General features: G+C 49.6%; 1 protein-coding gene across 7 annotated transcripts in view; it reads right to left on the bottom strand.

Moving 5' to 3' along the window:
* Positions 1-12,488, bottom strand: part of LOC144945546 (contactin-2-like) — a 355,729-nt gene that overhangs the window by 105,396 nt on the left and 237,845 nt on the right. The gene's annotated exons all lie outside the window — the stretch shown is intronic.

The raw sequence follows: 12,488 nt of genomic DNA, 5'->3' as shown, positions 1-12,488 counted from the left end.
AGCGATCGGTTTCCGCGTCACGCTTACAACGCAACGCTATGGCGAGGCGCTATGCTTCCCAGACGGCACAGTCTGCAGTAGTTCTGCGGTAGAGGGCAATGGTGCGGTGTGGTTTTTACCCAATCGAGTAATTTGTGAGTACTTTTCAAATTTGGACCGTGACGCTGTCGCACATTTGTCTCCTCTGTTTTGAGTAACATGACAAGGTTTGTTCACTGTCCACAGTGAAGCAGGCTGGTGCAGTGGTAATGCTCGTGCCTCATAGCAAGAAGGGCTTGTGTTCAAATCCCGACTCGGGTGTGACTCTACGGAGGGTTCGTAAGTTCCCCCACTGTTCTGCAATGCTGAATTACTCATTTGGGATCGCACAGCAGCAACAGAAACACAACAAACTACTATAAACTAAACGATTGTTTTTATTTTACCATGTAAGGCCCATCGAGTCCTTTTTCAGAAGCGACCTGGTCACGAATGACAGCCCAATGAAGTGGATTATCATCACGTGGAAATACATAGCAGCCAAATACTCTAAATGTGGAACGAAAAAACGGAGAAAACACGCAAACTCCAAATATACAGGTGTCAGGGTTTGGATCGAACCCACGACCTCCTGTATACCAGGTGAGGTAGCTAACATCTCGCCAGAGCATCACCCCGACTGCTAAAACTTGGAAGGACCCGACTGAAAAAGTCTTGAGACTTAGTGAGGCCTTCCTGGCTATATAGACATAATAATAAATACACCAGCAGTATTAACCAGGGTGGCCACGGGGCTCGGACTACTACTTGGCCGTGTCACCACCCACAGAGTTCCACTCCCCATTATGACTGCTGTATCGGTGTCGATGAGCAATAGTAGCGTTCAAAGGCAAATGTCTCTGAGCTCATGAGAGCAATTGGAATGCAATCATCTCCGCTGGTGGTCCTGAAACGGTGGCATAAAATTCACACTCCCATGGCAGAGTTTTTTTAATAGAAATCTAAAATGCTTTCTGGAACACATTACCTTCAAAGCTGTTTTTTTTTACTCTGCAGGCAAATCCGCGAAACCTAATATGTGCCTCCACATGTTCTGCCATGTTCCACAATTCAATGTAAATTCAGCTGAATTCTCTTTTGCATGAATTTACATGAACTGACTTGGCGTCTGCATTATGCTGAGAAACTAAGCCGACCAAATCAGATTTCAAAAAGCCCTTTTCATTCCGAACCATCTAATATTTGCCGATAACAGTCATTATAACATCCAATGGAAATTAACTCTGCAGGATATGTTAAAATAACTAAATAAAGAGGCTGGAAAGTTGGAGACAGGATAAATATGAGCAAAACAAAGGTTACTTTAAAAACATATTGCTAAACAATGGGAGATGTCTAGAAATATACACATAGCCACCAGGCAGCGGTGACTGTGCCTGTGGCCGCCTGTCATGCAGCGCTCTGGCGATGGCAGCGAGGGTTGGTAGACCACCACACAAATGTTAGGAAACTCCCTTCCCCTGTGCGTTTCGGTGGTACCATATTCTGGCTTGTCAGGAGGTGGTACAGCATCTGTATGTTTCAGTTTTCAGTTTAATTTATTCGGTATAGCCCTGTGAGCCATTCGGCTCTTGAATCGGGTGCAACCGCAACAAACAAAAACATGAACAAGAAACATCGTAAAGTGACTACGTGCAAACATGTGATAGAGTGTTGCCCCCTCGCACACAGCGGTTTTCTCCAGGTGCTCCGGTTTCCTCCCACGTGCATGAACACTCATGAAATGGATGAAAACATCTTTCTATATAGAGGACCGCAGAGCTTGAGCTCTTGTTGGCACCGGCTCACCGCCTGGCTGCCTTACCGCTCGCCTGTGGTTCCTCCTCGAGTCTCCGAGTTGTTCTCTCTCTGTGAGTGCGAGCGAATGCTGTGTGGCGGTATGCTGCAAGTTGGCATTACTACGATGAGTATGTCTACCAGGACAGCTATTGCAGGTGGACCAGAATTAAAATGATGAAAGAAATAGGCAGACAAGAGGAGGTTGGATTACTTTGAATATCTGGATCTTGATAATAAACAAGCAGAATACCAACGTATATGGCTCAGAAACAGCGTGGTCAATAATAACACAAGAAAACTAAAACTTAAAAGTGCAAAACGCAGCATAGAGAGATGCACGCTTGGAATTACCCCGAGGCACCGGAAGAGGCACACGTGGAGAGAGAGAAAGAGGACACACACGCAGTGTGAAAGACACAATTCGAACCGTTAAAAAAAGCAAGCGGACTTGGGCAGCACGTGTCGCTGTACAGCACGAGTAGAGGCGGAGTGGCAGCCACGGGTGCTAGCGCGTCGGGGAGGACATCCGCTGGGAAGCGATGAAATCAGCTCTCATGTCACTGCTGGAGGGATGGTTGCATCGCAGCACCACGAGGCGTGGTGACGGCTTGGGGAGGCAGTGGAATTATAATCACTAAAGATAATTATGATTGCTACCGAACTCTGCGTTCGCCTCGGGCTTGTTATATCAAGCACAAGAAAATGCCTAAATTTGTCGGCAATTCTCCACTTCATGCACTTCAGTGGGAAACATGGAATGAAATGTGGTCTCATTTAACATTTAAGAAAAGCATTTACTAAATTTTTCTAAATTACCGTAATCTTCCTGCCTCCTTATAGTATGGTCTATTATACTCACAAACCTGAGCAATGGATCCAATGCACCAATGCGTAATCTGCATGCGAAGGGAGAAGAAGGGTAACTTGGAAAGGAAGGATGGGCAATGGAGCGTTGTTAAACGAGGGAACGCCGATTTCTTCAATAAGAATTTGATATAAGTGCATAAAACCTGAACAGAGAATAAAATTAAGTTACATGAAAATGGAACTCGATGTATAAAAACTGAGTACCATATTTTCAACGTACCTAGTCAGCACTCAAATCCCATTAAAATCCTATTTGAATAAAAAGTTGGCAAATTTAATTTACTTCATCGAGGTCAACGTGCTGTGTGTGACTAGTGGGTGGCAGGATAGTGGGCGGTAAGCGTCGTGCAGCACCATAACAAGCACCTGGGTTTGATTCCCGATTTGCGTGCCTTTCTGTGTGGCGTTAGCATGTTCTCCCTGCGTTCTGCAGTGTGAGTGAGTGTGGAGTTTCTACACAGGTGATCACTAACAGCACTTGCCCCAACAATCCGTTAAGGCTTCACGAGGGATCTTTATCTTTGGGATTTGTATATTTTCTTCATGTTCTGCATGGTTTTCCTCCGGGTTGTCCAGTTTCCCCCACAGCTACAATAAAACCCCACACACAATGTCACCGATGTGGGCCAAGCCACATGCCAATGGTGAAACATTGTCAACGTCGCAGCCTTCTGCAAAAGTTGGCAAGACCCTCGTGAAATAGTCTTGAGGCTGACCCTAGGTAAACTAACGTCATAGAATTAATAATATAGTCCTAATAGTAATTGTAAAACACGGAATGTATTGAATTGTAATTGCATTGCCAATAGTGAAACATGTGAACTAAAAATGTATTTTTTCAAACCATATTTGTTTTTTTATTGTGAAATGTTGATTAAATCTTGATTTGAAGCTTTTGTGACTGCAGGAATCCATACTCTTGGGTTCTTTCGTTAAAGTCACGTAGGTAGAAAAAATAATAGATCACGACGTTTCGATCGCAACGCAAGCAATCATCATCAGGCGGAAGATGACGATTGCTTGCGTTGCGATCGAAACGTCATGGATCTATTACATTTTCCACCTACGTGACTTTACCGAAAGAACCAAAGAGTATAAATGTAGATTTATGGATTAAAATAAAGAAGACCGCTGCAATTTATAGTTCAGTGCCTGCACATGCTGTCAATCATAGTAGGTTCCATCAAAAACACATGATTTGACTTTCTTTCACTCCCCATTAAACAATAACAACCTGAATAATGTATACACGGTGAATATGTTCTTATTAAATTAATACCATGACATTTAATGTACTGTTCGCCGTCGTGAAAAGGTCACGGCATGAGATTTACTCCAGCCGACACACGCGGAGAGTGACGATCAAGATCCCCCCCCCCCCATTCGGCCTCCAACACTCGAGGCGCGGATGCTGTCAGCGAGCACCTATTAAGGCGGGCATCGACTGGAACAGGCGCAGGGAGCTAATGTGTGACCAGTGGGACGGAGTTCCAGACGACATGGGCAGCAGAAGAGAAGCGGCCAACTCCCACCCAGCGGAACTGAACTCGATGCTGGAGAGGGGAGCACGTGAAGAGGGGGAGAGTGAGACGACAGTGGGGAGGTAAGGCTTATCTATGGGAGGGAATGTAACGCACGTACGCAAGTCCTCTTCAAGGCTGTTGGTTGAACATCAAGGTAGGGCCATCAAAGCAGAATTGCATTTTATGACATTAATAAGTAAAACAAAAATAATCACAGGCTTCCCATCCAAAGGATTGTCCTAGGGTGCTCATCTCATGTTTATAATGCCGAGCACAGAGGTGGAAAGTCTTTGGGTAGGATTAGTCTATCCAAAGCAAAACCATCACTGACTTTCCGCAAATTGACGCATATTTTATCGACTCCAGAGGGATGTTTGTATGTTGAACGTTCGCACCGTCCGTAGCCCACCGTGCTAATCGGATGTGCGGGGTGAATCAACCCCCAACCCGGGATTGAGCGTACAGTAGCCACTGTTCCACCTTTAATGTAGGACACCCAGACTATGAATACCCTTGCATGGAGTGTGTGGTGGAGTGTAGCGTGGAGTGCAGTGCGGAGTGTAGCGTGGAGTGAAGTGTATAGTGCTGAAAAGGTTTGAGATGTGGGTTGTGGTGTCGAACAGAGGAAATCAGTTGGATGGAGAAAAAGATAAATGAGGATGTCAAAGAGCAGGTGCAGGAGGAAAGACGTCCAGCAGAGGCAATGACGTGGATTGGGCACATGGTCAGAGTGCGAGCTTGATGAAGGACGTTCTGGGCGGGAGAATGTTGTGAAACAGGACAAAAGGCAGAGAATGGAGGGAGTTTCAGCCGAAGAGCTATTTACAAAATGAGAATTAAGCACCACATTCTCACACACTAAACTTTATTGTCAAGTTATTTTGAATGAACGTTCTCAGTCTGATTCCTAATAAGTCAATCATAACTAGATGACACACTCGAATGAAAAAAAAAGGTCTTCACAACTTGTGAAAAGTTAATTACAATGCAGTACCTACGTGTAGAGCTTGTAAAGTGTCGGTGTTTTAATAGCGAATCGGGAACGCATTTCTCATCCTGCTGTGGATTGACTGGCGGGCTAGGAAAATACATCAAAAAGTTTACGACCACAGTGGCTCGCAGGGGCTCATGCTCCCTGTAAGGGCAGCAAGCCAGCACCCCAGAGGAGCCTGGGTTCAAGCCCTGAGGCCAATGTGAGAATAATAAAATCTGTTTCCCTGCTCCAGAAGGATTGTTATTGCTGAGAGTCTGATGGGCTCAGCCCAATCATAAACGACTGCTGGAAGTAATGCGTTCCAAAAGAAAATTTTCAGTCGCACCTGATTTCATCACACTCACCTTTCACAATGCACATTGCGTAAGAGTTGAGAAATGGGTCGTAGAACATTTGAGGGATGGAAATTCGTTTGTCAGTTGTTCGGGTGGCACGATGCCACCGTGTGGAACGTACAGCACTGATGCAAGGCCGCTTGTCACACAACTTGGAGCGATATGCAGAGCAGGACGTCACAGACAATGTGACGGGAACGGACCGGCCAAATCGTAAAAAAAAAAGAATATTTACACAGGCAAGAGTCGCAATTTATTTGTTATTTCCTAGAGATCTGAGATGTCCACGTGGATAGCGTGGTTGGCTACGTATGGTGCGAAAGAAGTGCATCGCACATACCTACATAGTGCTAAACGCATAATTGAAGATGAACACTTGATTAGCACAGAGCCATCCAGTCTGCTCTGTGTCTTCAGCAGTTTTCGTAAAGGTAACACAGTTTTGTCACGAGGTACATGAGAGCCAGACAATGGTCAACTCTTATTAATGGTTTGCTTTTAGTCTTGTAAATGGATCACTGTTAGCTCGTACCGGTTGATCACTGGTTATAATTACTTTCAATGTGATAAAAAACAAATATATCCCAAAACATCTGAAAAGGGGGATAATGTAGCGGTGGCAGCAGCAGCAGCCAACTCATATCGATCAACACACAACGTCCATTCATCTCGATGTCAAATAAACTTCGCACAACAATTTAAATAATGATTGATGAAAGTCATTATGTAGAGTACGCAGATTACCTCTCTGTGTGCTGTGAACAAGGACCATTGCCTGAAACGTCGCCTAATTTTTACTTTTGTTATTCTTTAAGTCAGTGTTTATGACCAATGTGTTGAGTTGTTTTCGTTATCTGTGCCGGTACACCACTGCTAATACAGTACCACCAAAAATGTTGTTTAAAGATTACAAATGGAATCTTGGGACTCCGTGAGGCTTTTTCGCAATTGAAGGCTGCTACTGGCCACGACAAGAGGGCTTCAGGAGAGAGAGTTCGTGTCGCTGTTCCTCCTCCTCCGCTGAAAGCGCGCAGACCAGAGTGGTTTACCATCGGGTCCACAGTGTGGGCTGCATGGCCAGACTCGCACCACTGCTGTGGCTCGTCTTTAATCCTCCTTACAACCACACACCGCGAGAAGTGCACTGGCCTGGCTACAACTCAGCAGTCCTCGCTAAAGAGCGATGTAGCGGCGTGTCCGGTGACATGGGCAGCGTGCGGTGGGGGCCAACAGCTCCAGCCTGGCCAGCCTCACCAGCTCCAGCCTCACCCAGCTCCACCCTCACCAGCTCCAGCCTCACCCAGCTCCACCCTCACCAGCTCCAGCCTCACCAGCTCCAGCCTCACCCAGCCTCACCAGCTCCAGCCTGCCCACCTCACCAGCTCCAGCCTGCCCACCTCACCAGCTCCAACCTCACCCACCCTCACCCATCTCCAGCCTCACCCAGCCCCAACCTGCCCACCTCACCAGCTCCAGCCTCACCAGCCTCACCAGCTCCAGCCTCACCCAGCCTCACCAGCTCCAGCCTCACCAGCTCCAGCCTCACCCAGCTCCACCCTCACCAGCTCCAGCCTCACCAGCTCCACCCTCACCAGCTCCAGCCTCACCAGCTCCAGCCTCACCCAGCCTCACCAGCTCCAGCCTGCCCACCTCACCAGCTCCAGCCTGCCCACCTCACCAGCTCCAACCTCACCCACCCTCACCCATCTCCAGCCTCACCCAGCCCCAACCTGCCCACCTCACCAGCTCCAGCCTCACCAGCCTCACCAGCTCCAGCCTCACCCAGCCTCACCAGCTCCAGCCTGCCCACCTCACCAGCTCCAGCCTCACCAGCTCCAGCCTCACCCAGCCTCACCAGCTCCAGCCTCACCCAGCCTCACCAGCTCCAGCCTCACCCAGCCTCACCAGCTCCAGCCTGCCCACCTCACCAGCTCCAGCCTCACCAGCTCCAGCCTGCCCACCTCACCAGCTCCAGCCTGCCCACCTCACCAGCTCCAGCCTGCCCACCTCACCAGCTCCAGCCTCACCCAGCTCCAGCCTGCCCACCTCACCAGCTCCAGCCTCACCAGCCTCACCAGCTCCAGCCTCACCCAGCCTCACCAGCTCCAGCCTCACCCAGCCTCACCAGCCCCAGCCTCACCAGCTCCAGCCTCACCAGCTCCAGCCTGCCGACCGGTGAGCGTCACCGCGGCCCCTGACGTCTTGCACAGTGCTGGCGGAGAGCCGAGTCACGGCGGCCACCACGGCCCCCTCGCTCTTGTTCACTGGCAATCGTGAGGCTCTCGTGTTGTCAGATTTGCTTTCGAAATTAATAAGTAAAGCACATATTATTTGTATTCTTGGTTCTTTCGGTAAAGTCACGTAGGAGGGAAACAATAAAATAATAAAAATATAAAACATTGTTTGTTTCCCTACTACGCGCCTTTACCGAAAGAACCAAGAATATGAATCCCTGCAGTCACAAAAGCTTTAAATCAAAATTCATATTATTTGTGTTTAAGAATGCATCTCAGCAATCCCCAAACAATGGTTCCCCTGCTGCTGTCCTGGAATGTTCAGGTGAAGGGAAGTGATTTGGTAAATCTACACTTGGGGTGAGGAGCGGAGTGAGGAGTGTGTGGAGGCAGCCCAGCGTGGCCCGTCTGGTCAATTGGCGCTGCGAGCGAGCGCTCGACTCCGCGTGGAGCTCCGCACGGGAGGAATGCGTCGCAGGTGCACGGCCAACGGGATGAACGAAAGCGGTAACCCTGACGGTAGCTCCCGAGCTGAAAAGGACGCAATGTCTCCAGCCAATGCCTTGGCAGCACAAAGCCGCCCATTTAGCATTCAGAGTGATGTGAAGGTTTGTTTAACGGAGCTCTGGGCACGTAAAATTGCCTGTGTAATTGCCGGCCGCGCATTATAAAGGGCCGATCATCGAGTCTCGGCGGTCTGGCACTCGTTCGTTTGGTCGGTGCCCGAGCGCCGGACATGTTGGTAGGGAAGACAGCGGACAGACAATCGTCTTAATCGAGCCACGCGGCTACGTGGCCCTTTCCTCTCCTGTCCGCCAGCAACCCCCTCTTGCGCGAGGCAGCGCACACCGCGAACGCCGTACCCTGGCTTGCCAGGCAATGGCTGTACAGCAAGTGTGGGCTAATCTTCATCTATTACATCCGTGCGGGGATCGAGCGTTGTCCCCTCGCACACGTGAGCTTTCTCCGGGTCCTCCGGTTTCCCGCCACATGTATGGACACTCATTAATCGGCCAATGAAACGTAAATGTACAGAGGATCGCAGAGCTCGTGGGGAACTGGGTGCCGGCTCACCAATTGGCTGCCAGAGATAATGAATCGGTGCCCAATGCCCAATTGAGTTAATTTATCATTCTTATCATCATAATCATCATCAACTATCATCAATCCACTGCTGGATTAAGGCCTTCCCAAGCTGCTGGCATTCCCCATTATCTTACGATGTAGCAATGCACCCAGCACCTGCACCAGAGCTAATTTCACTGCTCCATCTCCACCGTGGAGATCCTCTTGGACGCGACCCGTCCCTCGGCTACCGCTCCGCTATTCCTCTCTTGACCATCGGCCATCGTCCCCCCGAGTGACGGTGCTGCTGCCCAAGCCCACCTCGTTTCTGAACAGAGTGATGTCTTGAAGCAGCCATCTCCCAATGCTTCTTTGCACATTTTTCAGTTTTTATTTCACTCCCTTCTCACTCTTACTCTCGCTGCGTGCCCATTAATACAGAGAATGCACGTCATGGCAGTACATTTTGCTATTTGCACAATTTCAACAAGTTGGGTACTATTGATTTATTAATTCGCCACTTATTTACCCCGGCAACATTCAAATGCAAAGGAGGCACGGCACGGCATTGGAATGGTATTCAATGTACGATTGATTACATAATTAATATTCATGTTACGTTGCTAATTGGCCATTAGAGAGATACACGGGGCTCAAGAGAGCGAGCAGTAAGCCGTGCATTCTCGTCCCAGTGGAATCGTCCCAGCTTTTTGTCACTGTTTTCCTCTTCATTGCAAAAGTCGTGCACTTGCAATTGTGCCTCATTACAGGGGCACTTCTTTGGCCCTATCAAACTTGCGCATGACACCGCCATGCCGGCGTACCTGCGGGCACTGCAATGCGTGTCATGGGCCAAGGGGAGATCCAAAAATCACAAGAGTTGCCAACATCATTCTTTTAAGCCCGCGAGTGTTCCAGCACAACATTATTTCACAACCGAGGGCCGCTAACAAGCTCCTTAGTGACCTATTTAGGACTGGGATCCAGGGATGCCTTAGCCTTCAGTGTCAACGACTACGGGTAGCAGTCAACACGCTCCTATTTCTCACACTTGTGCCACCTTCGATTGGTAGGCGTGGCTACGTACGGTGCAAACGAAGTTCAACATCTGCACATATACCCCCACCACAAGAAGGCAAACGTGTAGCCATGCAATTGCCTGCTCATGCCACTGTTGGCAGACAGGCCTCTGCTCGAGGGAGCTCTAGAGAGGCCCCCCGGAGGGTCGCTTTAGTCTTGGAACAGGCGGGTGTGCCCACACTTTACTCCACCAGATGTGACCTGCCGATAGACTAAGTGGTGGACACAGGTGGGGGAATCGTAGAAGATTGGCTTTCGTTTCAGTTGCTGTTCCGGGAGATGGAATCAGCGACATTTGGTTGACAGATCCAACGTGTGGACAATACCTTACACAGACTTCAATAAAGGCCATTGTGGAGACTTAGGCAGGACCATATTATTCAATCCAATACCCTATTCAATCCAATATCTATGAAAAATCACATTGAAAATGTGTCCATTACAGAGGGAGACCTGAGTTACTTGAGTTACAGAGTAAAACTTGTTTTTATTTTTACAACACCACTGTCAATCCACTTTGTGGATGAAGGGTCTCACCATGCTGTCCTCTTCACAGGGACTGCATGGCCAAACCATGCAGTAGGGGGCCCAAGAACCAGCTGGGATATCATATAGCCACTGCTGGGAATACAACTCAGGTAACCAGGTGCGGAGTAGAGTGCGCATGACACACTGTGCTCTAGAATAAAATTTACTAATTTTGTCCACATTTTTGGAGAGCAACTTTGAAATTGTGGATTTGGGCCAGGTCAACACAACTTGATCTTGATGAGCAAGGGTCCCTAATGTTGGCTGCACAGCGCAGGGCACGGTGTGGCGATGCTCGATACAAACCCCTGCTGGTGGTGGCGGCAGGAGTCCATCAACCAAGTTTTAGCTCATCACCACGCTGCCCAGATGTCCATGCTGCTCTGATTTAAGAGATTCCCAATCGTCTCTTATTCTATACCTGAGCTCGTTATCACCGCACACCACGGGGAAACTCTCAGGCTGTGCCTCTCAGGGCCCTGTGAACTGTTAGGTTCGATGCCACAGTGTGCCTGAAATGGATCGTCCAGACCAACCCATGTTCTCACTTCTGCATCTCTCCCCCACTGCACCGCCAGTTACCCCGACACGCAGTGCGCGGTGCGATCCGATAACAAAAAACACTTCGGAGATCTGCATTGCGGCAGTTAGAAGAACGGCGAAACCCCACGCAGCGGCTCAACGTTCAATACGAAGCGCCCTCGCTTAATCGGGGCCTTACAACAGGGGCGTTGTCGCTCTCCAGGGCCGAGACGTGTAAATGTCACTCTGCAGTTAATCTGACGTAATTGAATTGCAAGCGAGGATGTGGATTGAACAAGTGGGGGCCGCTTGGACGAGTGGTGGGGGGGGGGGGTGTTGACGGGCTGCATTGAGCTTCACTGCGGGGGAAGGGGGCATGGACATTCGATGAAACACGCCGCGCAAGTAGAAAGGTTGTCCCTGAATCAATCAAACTTCTCAGATAGTTACGAAAAATAGGGAGGGGCAAAGGCAGCTGTCAAATAAGCATCAAGATTCGCAGAAGTGAGACACACAGACAGTCACCCTCACGAGACACCCACACAGACAGTCACCCTCACGAGACACACACACACACAGTCACCCTCACGAGACACACACACACAGTCACCCTCACGAGACACACACACAGACAGTCACCCTCACGAGACACACACACAGACAGTCACCCCCACGAGACACACACACAGACAGTCACCCTCACGAGACACACACACAGACAGTCACCCTCACGAGACAGACACACAGACAGTCACCCCCACGAGACACACACACAGACAGTCACCCTCACGAGACACACACACAGACAGTCACCCTCACGAGACACACACACAGACAGTCACCCCCACGAGACACACACACAGACAGTCACCCTCACGAGACACACACACAGACAGTCACCCCCACGAGACACACACACAGACAGTCACCCTCACGAGACACACACAGACAGTCACCCTCACGAGACACACACACAGACAGTCACCCCCACGAGACACACACACAGACAGTCACCCTCACGAGACACACACACAGACAGTCACCCTCACGAGACACACACACAGACAGTCACCCCCACGAGACACACACACAGACAGTCACCCCCACGAGACACACACACAGACAGTCACCCCCACGAGACACACACACAGACAGTCACCCTCACGAGACACACACAGACAGTCACCCTCACGAGACACACACACAGACAGTCACCCTCACGAGACACACACACAGACAGTCACCCTCACGAGACACACACACACACAGTCACCCTCACGAGACACACACACAGACAGTCACCCTCACGAGACACACACAGACAGTCACCCTCACGAGACACACACACAGACAGTCACCCTCACGAGACACACACAGACAGTCACCCTCACGAGACACACACACAGACAGTCACCCCCACGAGTCAGACACACAGACAGTCACCCTCACGAGACACACACACACACAGTCACCCTCACGAGACACACACACACACAGTCACCCTCACGAGACACTCACACAG

Source organism: Lampetra fluviatilis, chromosome 38, assembly GCF_964198595.1.
Source record: "Lampetra fluviatilis chromosome 38, kcLamFluv1.1, whole genome shotgun sequence".
Lineage (NCBI taxonomy): Eukaryota > Metazoa > Chordata > Hyperoartia > Petromyzontiformes > Petromyzontidae > Lampetra > Lampetra fluviatilis.
The sequence above is the reverse complement of the archived record's forward strand: the minus strand, read 5'-3'. Positions and strand labels throughout refer to the sequence as shown.